Source organism: Corvus moneduloides, chromosome 2, assembly GCF_009650955.1.
Source record: "Corvus moneduloides isolate bCorMon1 chromosome 2, bCorMon1.pri, whole genome shotgun sequence".
Classification (NCBI taxonomy): Eukaryota; Metazoa; Chordata; class Aves; order Passeriformes; family Corvidae; genus Corvus; species Corvus moneduloides.
In genome coordinates, this window is record NC_045477.1 from 56098809 (window position 1) to 56112896 (window position 14088).

The 14088-nt window shown below is 44.4% G+C and overlaps 1 long non-coding RNA gene across 1 annotated transcript; it reads right to left on the reverse strand.

Annotated features, from left to right (window-relative positions):
* Positions 1 to 226: 226 nt before the first annotated feature.
* On the reverse strand, positions 227 to 14075 carry LOC116439778. The gene is made up of 3 exons (XR_004238272.1): positions 12413 to 14075; positions 11920 to 11999; positions 227 to 638 (listed from the first exon to the last, which is right to left on the reverse strand). It is a non-coding gene; the product is annotated as an uncharacterized LOC116439778 (long non-coding RNA).
* Between the last annotated feature and the right edge of the window lie 13 nt (positions 14076 to 14088).

The following is a 14088-nucleotide window of genomic DNA, read 5'->3' on the forward strand; positions in this document are numbered from 1 at the left end:
TGAAGGGAGTCAGCATTGTATATGCATCAACAAAGTCCCTTGTCAAAGACTAAAAAAACCTCAGAAGTAAGGACAGTTTCTTGTCAGTATCATCAGTTGTCACCATGGAGGTAGGACACCTTCTCTTCCGTAAATATTTCGGCAAGTGCATTTGCAATTGACATAAAAAAACCTCAAGGAGTTTATTTGCAAATTCTTAGGTCACAATTCACTGACAATAAAAATATTAGCATTTTATGAGCTCACTTTTATTCTTCCTGTTATATGATAAGTGTTCTGTACCAGTAGAAGAGATGGAGAGTCTCAGAATCCTTAAACACTTCTTCACAGCTCTCAGAAACCCAGCAGTAAAAATTATATTCCTGCAACCACACAACTGCCGCAGGAAATGGAAGCAAAGAAATCAGTAGTTAAAATGATGGTTGCTGAGTTTCCAAGCAAATTTACAACATATTTGTTCTGTAAAGTCTCTGATGCTGAATAATTTGAAATGACAAAGATGTTTGGCTGATCCATGTCTCTTTGCAGAAAAAGCAAAAAGTGTGCAAGTTGAAAAATTATTTCATGGAGTCATTTAGACTGGGAACTGCTGGTGACTCCTACTTAAATGTCCAGGCCTAAGCCAGTTGAGCCAGCTCCTAGAAGCAATAGAGAAAGAAAGGCAACCTAAAATTAGTATTTTAAGCAAGTGGAAAGAATTACCCTTTGGAATTGCCTACTGAAGAAAATCCCAGTCTTCAAATCCCACAAGTATAAAGTATCTCCATTCAAAACTAACAGCAGATGTAATGTAGACACATAACTTTGCTTTCCAAAATTAAATACTTGCGGCTTCTGGGGCTAAGGCTAAGCCCCAAGAGATAGGCATAAGAAATAAATTTCCTCCTGTAATGGGAGTATAATCAGTCACATTGGGGATCCTTGAGGAAAAACAGCTTCTCTGCTGAATGGGTCTTTTGAGGAATAACCACCTGGGAGAAGGTAAAAAGATTGAGCTGTGTCATCTTCTGATCTGCCCCAGAAGCCAGTGGCTGATGAAACAGGAGCACACTCCGACATATTAAGTGAGGTTTCACCTTACAGATCTACATCTAAGGATAAAAATGGGGAAAGACGCATGTTAAACAGATTACTGCAATCACTGTCAGACTACATTCACTTTTATTTATTCTTACAATTGTTTTCAGGAAGAGACAACTATTGCTGGGGACTTATTTGCTGATGGGCAACTGAGGTACAGTGAGATAAAATCAGCAAAAGAAGCCACTGAGTGAGCTAGGAACAGAACACAGAACTTAAAAGACATGGATGAAGGTCCCCTTCCTATAAGCAAAGAGATTTCCAAGCACATCTGGAAATCTCCAGTTCCTATTGACCCATGAAAACAAAATTTCTAGCAATGCACAGTTATTGCAATTGAGGTTTATGTGTTTGAAATGAGTCAGGTTTACTTACTTCAGGTTTGTAGAACCAGAAAAAATATGTTTCAAAAGTAGTTTATAAAGGCACTTCCTGAGATGAAGTACAGCACTTGTGATACCTTGAATGATCCAAAGAAAGACACATTATCCTAAAAGTCCTAAATAAATATCCTAAAATTTGATACTTGCCATGAGAAAAAAATGGTAGCCATTTGGGAAGCAGCACACAGGACCTGAAAATTAATCCAAGGCAGGATACCTACTTTAGAAAATTTTTGAAAGAAATGGAACTATTCAGGGTCAAACAAAGGTGGAAAATCTCAGGATTCAGAAGCAGACTAGTCCAACAGTTACTCCACCAAAATATTTGGAATTTCTGCCTACAACTATGCATAAAACAAAGGATGAAGTTTCCACAGAAGCATAATCATCATGGCTGCACTCTGGAAGTCAACATTTCTGTTCTCCACATTAAAAGTGTAGAAAATATTTTTCCCCCCTTTTTGTCTTGTAGACAGTGAACAGTTCAAGTCAGCAGGTTTGCTTCAATAGATTTTTCTACAGTGCTTTGCACTGTGGACCTGGTCACTGTCAATGGCAATAAGCTCTTTCCTTTTTTTTCAATGAGCCCTATTATCCATAGCCCCTTCCTTATTGCAACTTAGATTTTTTTTTCCAGAACTCCAGAATATGTTTCTAAACTGAAGTCCCTTCTTTTCACAAAGATCTATTAGCCTTCTGTCTCTATCTTTGTTACTGCAAGGAGTAATATAAACTGGCTTTTTCTTACCTACATATCTCAGACTGTACTCCATCTCATCACCCACGTCATTAATAAAGACACTAAACAGTCCTGTCCCTCGTATTGATCCCTGAGGGGTGTCACTCTGACAGCTGGACTCTGGACTGCTGATCAATACTCTCCAAGCCCAGCAACCCGGCCAATATTCCACTCACCTCATTATCCACTAATCAAGCTCATATTTCTCCAATCTTGTTAAAAGGACACAAGGAGACTATTAGAAGTTCTTTCAAAGCTCCTGTGAAAGTATACAACTTCCACTGCTCCTGCTTTGTCCATTGAAGCAGAATTCTCTTCAGAAGGTAATTAGACTGGTTGGGTGTGCTGTGCTCTTGGTAAATCCATGTTGGCTATTCCTAACCACCTTCTTGTTCTTTTTATACCTGCAAATGGCTTCCAGGAGGATCTGCTCCATTACTTTCCTGGGAATGATGGTAAGGCTGACCTGCCTGTCATTTGCTTGATCTTTTAGACACTAATTTAGACACTTTTAGACACTAATTATTGCTAAATAATCCCTATATTAGTGACTGAAAACTCATTCCATTCAAGATTCGTTCTTTTTTTAAACTTTCAGAAGACTTACCTTTTCTTAAAATTTAGATCAATTAAGTTTTTTGCCAATTGTCTTTGGGCAATATAAGCACCCACTTTTACTTTTTCATCTTAAAAGATGTTTGGAACCTTCCGACTCTTTCATTGCCTGTACTTCCTATGTGAATCTTAGATATTATTGAAAAAATATTCTTTCTCCTGGGGATCATGCCAGTTGTTCCAAAAGCCATGTAGGCATGTTACCATATTCATTTTGACAGCAATAAATTACTGCCTTTTCCTCAGCCTTTCTAAAAGCCATGCTCTTTAAAATAATATTTTATTTGAATTTTGCATGACTCTCTGTCTTACCTCATTATAGGTAACAGATTTAAATAGTCCTCACAGGAAGAATTTATGATACACATGAAGATTCTTTCTGCTACTTTGACTCTAATTTTGACAAATGTCTTCAAGTCCGTGGCCTGAACTGTCCACCAAGACCAAGAAAGAAAGTCTACTGTACATGTGTACTAGTTTGAAAACAAACCAGTGGGAGGCACCAAGTCAGAATAACAATTTAATGGAAATTAAAGAAAAGGGGAAAAAAAAAGGTAAAAGAAAACACTGTCAAACTGACAGAGTCAAGGTACAACCTGACACCCTGTTAGGCAGGGTGGTGGTAGCAGTCTGGTAGAATGGTGGCTGCAGTCCTCTGAAGCAGTGATCCTGTAGTAAAAGAGTCTGCTCTTCCTCAGGAAGTCCAATGGTGGCTGTGTAGCTCCTGTCCTCTGGAAATCCAGTGGGAAGCCAGTCTCTCTGGTGTTCAGCCTCAGCTTATATCCACGATGGGATGCTTGGTTCCTCCCTCTGGGTGGAGCATCTCACAATGGGGTAACGAGTCATGAGGCAAAGTGTTGATTAGGCTCATTAACAGAAGATAGTCCGGAGGGAGTTATCTCTGAGTCAGGCGGCAGGACAATGATGGGCAATTAACAGAAAGATAGTCTGGGGGGAGGAGGCAAGGAAACACTGCCCCACCTGATTTCAACAGCTGATGGGGATGGTAATAGAATACACTGCAACCCAGGACATTATCCACCCCTTATTCTATTACCATCTACATTATCCCAAATCAATACCTTCTTAAACTCTAAAACACACATACATATATATATATATATACACACAGTGAAACCTACACACCGTTCTCACCTAAGATTAGGTCTCCTTGTGGTACACAACGGGTTTCCCCATCTTTCTGCATTACCCACCAAGTGCAACCAGGTCCTTGAGCAAAGACAATCCCACGGATGGGTTTGTCTTTGCCTGAGGTGGGATTAATCCAAACAGTCTTTCCTAAAATACCTCTCAGGTGTACCGCAGGGACTCTATCTCCATCCACTGTGTGCAAGGGTTCAGACTCGGCAGGACCAGCTCGATTGATGGACCCTCGGGTATTGACTATCCAGGTGGCCTTTGCTAAGTTCACTTCCCAATTTTTGAAGGTCCCCCCACCAAGTGCCTTTAGGGTAGTTTTAAGTAGTCCATTGCAGCGTTCAACTTTTCCAGCAGCTGGTGCATGATAAGGAATATGATATATCCATTCGATACCGTGTTCTCTGGCCCAGGTGTTGATGAGGCTGTTCTTAAAATGAGTCCCGTTGTCTGACTCGATCCTATCAGGGGTGCCATGTCTCCACAGGACTTGCTTTTCCAGGCCCAGGATGGTGTTCCGGGCTGTAGCATGAGGCACAGGGTAGGTCTCCAGCCATCCAGTGGTTGCTTCAACCATGGTCAACACGTAGTGCTTGCCTTGGCGGGTTTGGGGAAGGGTGATGTAGTCAACTTGCCAGGCTTCACCATACCTGTACTTTGACCATCGTCCACCATACCACAGAGGCTTCACCCGCTTGGCGTGTTTGATTGCAGCACAGGTCTCACAACTGTGGATGACCTGTGAGATGCTGTCCATGGAAAGGTCCACCCCTCGGTCACGGGCCCATCGGTATGTTGCATCTCTCCCCTGATGACCAGAGGCATCATGGGCCCAACGAGCTAGGAATAATTCTCCCTTGTGCTGCCAGTCCAGATCCACCTGTGATACTTTCACCTTGGCAGCTCGGTCCACCTGCTCGTTGTTGCGATGCTCTTCATTAGCCCGACTCTTGGGTACGTGCGCATCCACGTGTCGAACCTTCACGGTCAGCTTCTCTACTCGGGCGGCGATGTCCTGCCAAATCTCAGCAGCCCAGATGGGTTTCCCTCTGCGCTGCCAGTTGGCCTTTCTCCAGCGATACAGCCATCCCCACAGAGCATTAGCTACCATCCATGAGTCGGTGTAGAGATAGAGCCTCGGCCACTTCTCTCGTTCAGCGATATCCAAAGCCAGCTGGACGGCTTTAAGCTCTGCAACCTGACTCGATCCACCTTGTCCCTCGGTAGCTTGTGCAACTCGTCGTGTGGGGCTCCATACTGCAGCTTTCCACTTCCGGTTAGCGCCTACAATTCGGCAGGAACCATCAGTGAAGAGGGCATAACGTCTTTCAGTCTCCGGTAGCTCATTATATGGTGGGGCTTCCTCAGCACGAGTCACTTGCTCTTCCTCTTCTTCAGAGGATAATCCAAAAGTCTCACCTTCAGGCCAGTTTGTTATAATTTCTAGAATCCCAGGGCGATTCGGGTTTCCAATACGGGCACGCTGTGTGATGAGGGCGATCCACTTGCTCCATGTGGTGTCGGTGGCATGATGCGTGGAAGGAACCTTTCCCTTGAACATCCAACCCAGCACCGGTAGTCGGGGTGCCAGAAGCAACTGTGCTTCAGTGCCAATTACCTCTGAGGCAGCTTGGACTCCTTCATAGGCTGCCAAGATTTCCTTCTCTGTGGGAGTGTAGTTAGCTTCAGACCCTCTGTAGCTTCGGCTCCAGAATCCCAGTGGTCGGCCACGAGTCTCACCAGGCACCTTCTGCCAGAGGCTCCAGGACAGACCATTGTTCCCGGCTGCAGAGTAGAGCACGTTCTTCACCTCTGGTCCTGTCCTGACTGGGCCAAGGGCTACCGCATGAGCGATTTCCTGCTTGATCTGGGCAAAGGCCTGCTGCTGTTCGGGGCCCCAGTGGAAATCATTCTTCTTGCGGGTAACCAGGTAGAGAGGGCTCACGATCTGGCTGTACTCAGGAATGTGCATCCTCCAGAAACCTATGGCGCCTAGGAAAGCTTGTGTTTCCTTCTTGCTGGTCGGTGGAGACATCGCAGTGATCTTATTGATGACCTCAGTGGGAATCTGACGTCGTCCATCTTGCCACTTTACTCCCAGGAACTGGATCTCTCGGGCAGGTCCCTTGACTTTGCTCCTTTTGATGGCAAAGCCAGCTTCCAGGAGAATCTGGATGATTTTCTCTCCTTTCTCAAACACTTCCTTTGCTGTGTTTCCCCACACGATGATGTCATCGATGTATTGCAGATGTTCTGGAGCCTCACCCTTTTCCAATGCAGTCTGGATCAGTCCATGGCAAATGGTGGGACTGTGCTTCCACCCCTGGGGCAGTCGGTTCCAGGTGTATTGCACACCCTTCCAGGTAAAAGCAAACTGGGGCCTGCATTCTGCTGCCAAAGGAATGGAGAAGAAGGCATTGGCAATGTCAATAGTGGCATACCACTTCGCTGCTTTGGACTCCAGCTCGTACTGAAGTTCCAACATGTCCGGCACAGCAGCGCTCAATGGTGGCGTGACCTCATTCAGGCCACGGTAGTCCACCGTCAGCCTCCATTCTCCACTGGACTTACGCACTGGCCATATAGGGCTGTTGAAAGGTGAATGGACCTTGCTGACCACCCCCTGGCTCTCCAGTTTGCGAATCATCTCATGGATGGGAACCACAGAGTCTCTGTCGGTGCGGTATTGCCGACGGTGCACTGTTGCTGTGGCGATTGGCACCTGTTGTTCTGCAACTCTTAGCAGTCCCACGGCAGAGGGGTCATCTGAGAGGCCAGGCAATGTACTCAGTTGTCTGATATCTTCTGTCTCCACAGCAGCTATCCCAAAAGCCCAACGATGTCCTTTTGGGTCCTTGAAATATCCATTTCCGAGATAGTCTATGCCGAGAATGCACGGGGCCTCCGGGCCAGTCACGATGGGGTGTTTCTGCCACTCGTTCCCAGTTAAACTCACTTCAGCTTCCAGTACAGTCAGCTGCTGGGATCCTCCTGTCACCCCAGAAATAGAAATGGGTTCTGCTCCCACATACCTTGATGGCATCAGAGTACATTGAGCACCGGTGTCAACCAAAGCCGTGTATCTTTGTGGGTCAGGTGTGCCAGGCCATCGGACCCACACAGTCCAAAAGACCCGATTCTCCCTTTCCTCTACCTGGCTAGAGGCAGGGCCCCTCTATTCCTGGTCATGTTGCATGTTGCTCCCTTCCGGTGAATACGTTCCTGAGGTCCCTTCAAGAGGATCGGTCATATTATCATTCCTGTACCGTCTGGAGTTCTGTGTGCGGGAGACCGGAGCAATGTTGACTCTAGATGCGCTTCTTGTGGTAGCTGTCCCTCTTTTTAGTTCACGTACCCGAGCTGCTAAGGAGGAGGTGGGTTTTCCATCCCACTTACTCATGTCTTCTCCATGTTCCTGAAGGAAAAACCAGAGGTTACCTCGTGGGGTGTATCCTCTCTCCCTGGTTGGGGGTCGCCGGCTCCTAATGGCAGAGACTCTTGTTGGTTCTGGTGGGATGTGGTAAATCTCTTCCTTAAGTTCCTTTTTCAGTTTCTGATGGCCTTCTTCAATCAAGCTCCGGACTTGCTCAGCCAAAAGACTCGTTTCCACGGATGAGACATGGGTGCGAAACGGGGCTGTGACGGTGTCCTCGTAAATCCTCAGTTTGTTCACCAAGACGCCCACCCTGTCCTCACCTTCCCTCCATTGCAGCGTTGCCAGGTAACGGGAGTATATCTCTGGTCCAAGGCGTGCGAACCTCAACCACATCTGTGACGTGCACTGGACACCATCTGGGCTCTTAGGAAATCTCTCATCTTCTGAGAAAATGATCTCCAGCACAGCCAATTCCCTCAGGCACCGGATACCTTGTTCCATTGTGCTCCATTTTCCTTGGTGCACCTGGAGGTCTTCTTTACAAAGGTACCTGTCCCTTACACTTGTAAGCAGTCGCCGCCAGAGGCTGAGGGTTTCTTGGGTTCTCCCGATCCCCTGGTCAATGACCACATCCCGGGACAGAGATCCCAGTTGCCTGGCCTCACTTCCATCCAGAATGGTGTCATTGGCTGCAGCGTCCCAGATGCGGAGCAGCCAGGTCAGGATAGACTCGTTCGTCTGGCGGGTGAATTCCCTCCGCAGGTCTCGCAGCTCACCCAGGGATAGCGACCGAGTGATGATCTCTGGCTCTGCCTCTTCTGCTGGGTGCGAAGGTCCTGCTGCATCCTCGTCAGTCACTATGCGGACTGATTTGCTTTTTGATTTCTTCTTCTGAACGGGGGCAACTGCAATCGGTTTAGGCTGTTCTGGTTCAGTGATGGTTTGCATGGGGACGCTGACAGTGCTTTTGGTTCCCTTCTCCTCTGTGTCAGTCTGCGTGGACATGGACGCTGTTGTCTTGCGTCTGGGTTCTTTCTCCTCTGTGTCAGTCTGCGTGGACATGGACGCTGTTGTCTTGCGTCTGGGTTCTTTCTCCTCTGTGTCAGTCTGCGTGGACATGGACGCTGTTGTCTTGCGTCTGGGTTCTTTCTCCTCTGTGTCAGTCTGCGTGGACATGGACGCTGTTGTCTTGCATCTGGGTTCTTTCTCCTCGGTGACAGTCTGCGTAGACATGGACGCTGTTGCTTTGCATTTGGTTCCTTTCTCCTCTGTGTCAGTCTGCGTAGGCATGGTGTTTGTTGCTCTGCTCTTTTTCCCTCCCTCATCCTGAGGATGCTGTGCCATAGCTCTGATTCTAAACATGGTGTACATGGTGCAGGCTGTACAGAGAAGACAAAGCAGAACTGACAGCAAGTTTATGCCGTCTTTAACATCCAGAGGGAATTCAATATTTTCAAAAACTGCTGTGCCTGGCCTGAAAGGCTGGAAGAAACCACTCTCTACTCCTCCCACCAGGGGCTGGGTGCGATTGTTGAGGAGATCCCAGACATAGGAGCCCAGACTAGGACAGCCAAACAAAACTGAGTATATACTCCGAATGGTATTCATCGCCTCACAGGTTATTATGCTGTAGACATAATAAACCATTAAAGCAATTCTCATACCATTCCCTGGTTTTAACAGGAGTAATACTACAGGCAGGTAGTTTCCCATGTGAGGAAAAATATAGAGAGCAAGATACAGTACCCATATAGACAAGCTGAGCACCATGGTGAATAGATTTCTGCTTATACAAAATTGTAATTCTGACTTTTTCTCAGAGCAAGCCCCACGTTGGGCGCCAAATTATGTACTAGTTTGAAAACAAACCAGTGGGAGGCACCAAGTCAGAATAACAATTTAATGGAAATTAAAGAAAAGGGGAAAAAAAAGGTAAAAGAAAACACTGTCAAACTGACAGAGTCAAGGTACAACCTGACACCCTGTTAGGCAGGGTGGTGGTAGCAGTCTGGTAGAATGGTGGCTGCAGTCCTCTGAAGCAGTGATCCTGTAGTAAAAGAGTCTGCTCTTCCTCAGGAAGTCCAATGGTGGCTGTGTAGCTCCTGTCCTCTGGAAATCCAGTGGGAAGCCAGTCTCTCTGGTGTTCAGCCTCAGCTTATATCCACGATGGGATGCTTGGTTCCTCCCTCTGGGTGGAGCATCTCACAATGGGGTAACGAGTCATGAGGCAAAGTGTTGATTAGGCTCATTAACAGAAGATAGTCCGGAGGGAGTTATCTCTGAGTCAGGCGGCAGGACAATGATGGGCAATTAACAGAAAGATAGTCTGGGGGGAGGAGGCAAGGAAACACTGCCCCACCTGATTTCAACAGCTGATGGGGATGGTAATAGAATACACTGCAACCCAGGACAACATGTATTACTTCAAGGCTCATGTAGGGATCAAGGAATGCTAGTTGGTGTTGCTGATCTTAACTTATTCCAAAAGACCTAAAGAAAAGCCTGTCTCCCTTGGAAAGACAACCACAAGCCTAAACAAATGGCATTTATGCCTCCACCTCTCCTTGCAGATCCCATTAATAAGATAAGCCCTAATGTTCTACTATGCTATTTATTGGCTTAAATTGAATTTAAATTTGTCCTTTGGCATTTGCTAAATCAGATCTTCACCATTACATTTCTGTCAGCCAATATCTTTCCTTAGCTGCAATTATACATCTAAGTTTACTTGAATATCTGAATTCAAAATACCAGCCTCAAGGGCTCAGTAAATACATGCATGTGGAAAAATTTCTCAAACAAGCAGACTCTTCATAAGTTCACAATTAATCTGTACTAGAAAGAAATAGAAAACAAAGACATAACACAAATATGTGCAGTTAATTTACTATGAAAAAACAAGACTGCTTCATTTTTAATTGTAACACATTAAGAGGAAAATACTTTCCATCAGAATTATCAGGAGCATATTCCTCACTAGATTTAACATCAGTTGTAATGTGCTTAATTTTCCATTTTTCTGAAGTGATAGGAAAGTATTATTAATATTTCTTACATTATTCTAATAAAAGAAGGATGATTGGGTTTTTTTCCCTTGGAAAAGTTGTAAGTGCTTTAACTGCTCCAGGGACAAAGAATTTTTCAAAAAACATTACTTTTTCTATTTTCTTATCACAAGTTATTTGTTTCTGCAACTGCAGAATATATATATGTGTATATATTTTCCACAGCCTCTCTGCAAAGAAGATTTATGAACATGCTCAGCCTCACAGCAGCTCAGAGTTATTGAGGCCATTCCTGACCACCAGGGCAGTGCTGCAGAAGCACCAATCCAAGATAAAGCCAAGTGAAAGAGGAGCCACGGGAGCTATGTCACTTGGATTACAGTGCAAGCAAGACAAAAGGACAATGCTGTGTCCCTGAAAAGACCTAGGGACTCAAATGACACATTAACTCCCTAATGAGCAAAAAGGAAATAATGAAATCAACAAATGGAGCAAAGCAGAAAAAATCCTCAATGTACACAGATTAAGTGAGGGTGTAAAAGAAAGAAAGAAAAGAAATTCAGATCTAACTTCTACCTAGGAATAAAAGGTAAGATAGATGGATGTAGCAGGAAGGAAAAATAATAAAGATAATCAATAACAATACAGTGGCAGAAAATCCTCCCTTTCCCTGTGCAAACTTTCTCCCTTGAAAAGCTAAAGACTTGAAACAGGTTGTGTCAATACAGCCAGCATGAAATATACTGAGGGATGATACTGTTGCCAGCATATATGTTTCTCGAAAATGACTGACAGCCTGCCATAAGACATTTTAAGACAGTTTAGATAAATATCACATTAGAAGTATAAAAGACTAAATTATAAACAATTGCTATAGAGAATACTGGAGAAGTTCTTTATGGAAAAGAAGAGCATACAAATAATCTCCTGGCAAAGTCAACAGTGAAGTGTAAATTCAGAACTCTGTATAACCAAAGTGAAGATGAGATCACAGAAAAAGCTGAGAAAAAATGACTGTAAAGCAGAGAAAGTATGTTGGAATAGCATGTGCTATACTGGAATACAACAATAAAGTAATATATAAAGCAAGAGTACATAAGCCAAAAGATTTTCCAAAGTGAGTATATGTCATTCTTTTCTTTTAATATCCTCACGTTTACTGGTTGTCCTGCTGTACCACATGAGAAGCCTTTTAATGATGAAGGAAAGGAAGCCCACTTCACATCTGGTATTTTTTAGAGAATTTGAAGTGATAGGCAGAATGCTAACAAAATGGATTCACAGGTGAGAACTGCAGACACTGTCTTAAAGGATACAGAAATGGAATTAAGGTTAAACAAATGTGCATAACCAAAGATACTAGAAAGATCTATACCACAGCACAGAAGAGACTGCACTAGCTTGGCTCCCTCTGCCTTACACTGTTCTTAACTCTACCCAGGTGTGTCAGCTCTGTGCCATGAAAACAGCTCTCTGGAGGGCTGAAACATAGCCCTCACATCATTTACCCATGCATTTATGTTAAGTCTTTTTTGATTGAAAAGACATAAAAATAATGCTTACATCTTGACATCATGGAGATGTGAGGATGCCAGGGAAACTCATCAGCAGGCTCTTAGGTGAATCCTTCTAAATATATTACTCTGAAATGGGAGTAAATAGGGCAGAGGTTATCAAATGGACTTGGATAGGAAGAGCAGGAACACATCAAAATCTTATCAGTATCACTGCCTGAGTGGTTTCATACTGACAATAGATAAATAGATAAAAACAATTGTAGATACCAGAGAAAATGAGCTGTGTGTAACAACAACTGTGTATATATAAAAGAGAGAAAACAGACTGGATACAGTTCAGCTCAAATAAATAACTATCTTGCTAGTGAGAGACATTTAAGAGAGCTACAAAATGCACACATAGAGATGGAAGGAACTGCCTGAAGAGTACTTGAGAAATACTAGTGAAGAAACACAATTTAATTTGATTAATGGCAACTTAAACACAGCTTGAAAAAGAGAAGTTGAGACAAGGAAATTTAAACAGCTCAGAGACAGACCATTTGTACCAACTACATCCAAGTACAGAGGCAGGATAGGAAAGCTGCTCTGGCAGACAGGATGCAAGGCCCAGGTCCAGGGTCCAGCAGCTGCAGTCCAAATAGAAGGTAACGGGGGGACGAAATTGTCAGTACTGTGCGTTGCTAGAATTAGGGATCAAAAATAGAAAAGGAATTACTGTCGCATTGGAAAAGTCAAGACTGCAAAATGTTACAGGCAAAACCAGTCCCTGCCAATGCAGTACATGGTACAAGGCTACAAAGTAGGAGGGAGCTTTGCTGAGGACATTTTTTTGACGGCATGTTTAACTGCAAATTAATAAAGAAAGAAATAAATAATAAAAGAACAGCACAAAGTGGGATAATTTGGGTTATGAATAAAATTGAAACACTGCCAAGTATCTTCTTTACTTTGTGATCTTGCAGGTGAGGTGTCAAACACCTCCACTAGAATTCAGGTTTATTATAAAATCAGCAGTCTGTCTGGCGGCAGCTGCCATGAAGAACTCTGAAATCCTGAGGGGAGGTAAAACATTTGGAATGCAATGATGCAGTGGTCCCAGCTCAGGCCACTTCAGCAACTTTCTTCCGCCTTGAAGTGGTTGAGGGACAATGACATGAACAGAAATGCTGCTTTGAATAGTTCACTATTATTGGATTCCCTGGATTCACTTTCTATTTCATTCTTCATTTTTTACTGCTCCAGATTTTTTTCTTCTGAGCCAGGAGGGCCACCTCTGCAGCATGGGGGTTTGGAGGTGCCCAGGGCACAGCTGCCCCCACTTCACTTCTGGTCCAAAGCGCTGAGGTGGGAGCAGCACCACTGTTGTCCCAAAATAGGTTCTTTTACACCGTGTGCAAGAGGCCAATCCACACACAAAGTCCAGGCATTTATTTACAGTTCTATGCAAAAAGGGGTGCTGGGCAGGGAATCCTCAAGGCCAGCACGATGACTACCAAAACTCTTCACTATTTATACATTTTAGTTAACAAAGGCATCAGTGTTCATTGGCTACAAGTTACCTAGTTCTCTTATTGATTAGTGTTCTGTCTTCTATTGCGTAGTGATTGTCTCGCTTCTCCTGCTAATTAGCCTGTACGCTTAGTTTTTCTCTTGAGTCAGTGGGTTTTCTTGAGTCAGTGGGTTGCGAGTTGATGGTCACAATCTCCCCATCAGAATTATCTTCTACCCAATTAGAGCTGATTTCAGCACAGTTAATGAGTTTTCTTGGTTATTTTCTTCCCTGCCCTAGGAGTTCTGCCAAATGTCCTTGCGGCCCATGAATTCTGCATTCTTTGTGCCCACTGTCAGCAGCACATCACTCTCCCCTTCTTGGGTGAAGGTTCTTCACCCAAGCTTTGCTAACCCCTCCCTAGGTCTGAGACCACTAAAGCATGTCGAACCCTAAAATTTATCAAGGCAATTCTACCGTCAAGCAATTAAGTCTTCGTAACACCTGACCATCAATTAGAGTTCGTTCGCTGCTGTTTCACAGATTAAATCTCCTTTCTGATTAGGCTTCAAAGTATATAAAGATCAAGCATCACAGAGCAACCTTCCTTAAGAAAATGTTTACATATTTAACATTTTGCAACCCCGCGGCGCCCGCAGGCCCCACTCCCCCCACGCTGAGGCCGCGGCCGGGCAGAGCCATGGCGGCTGGGGGCGGTACGGG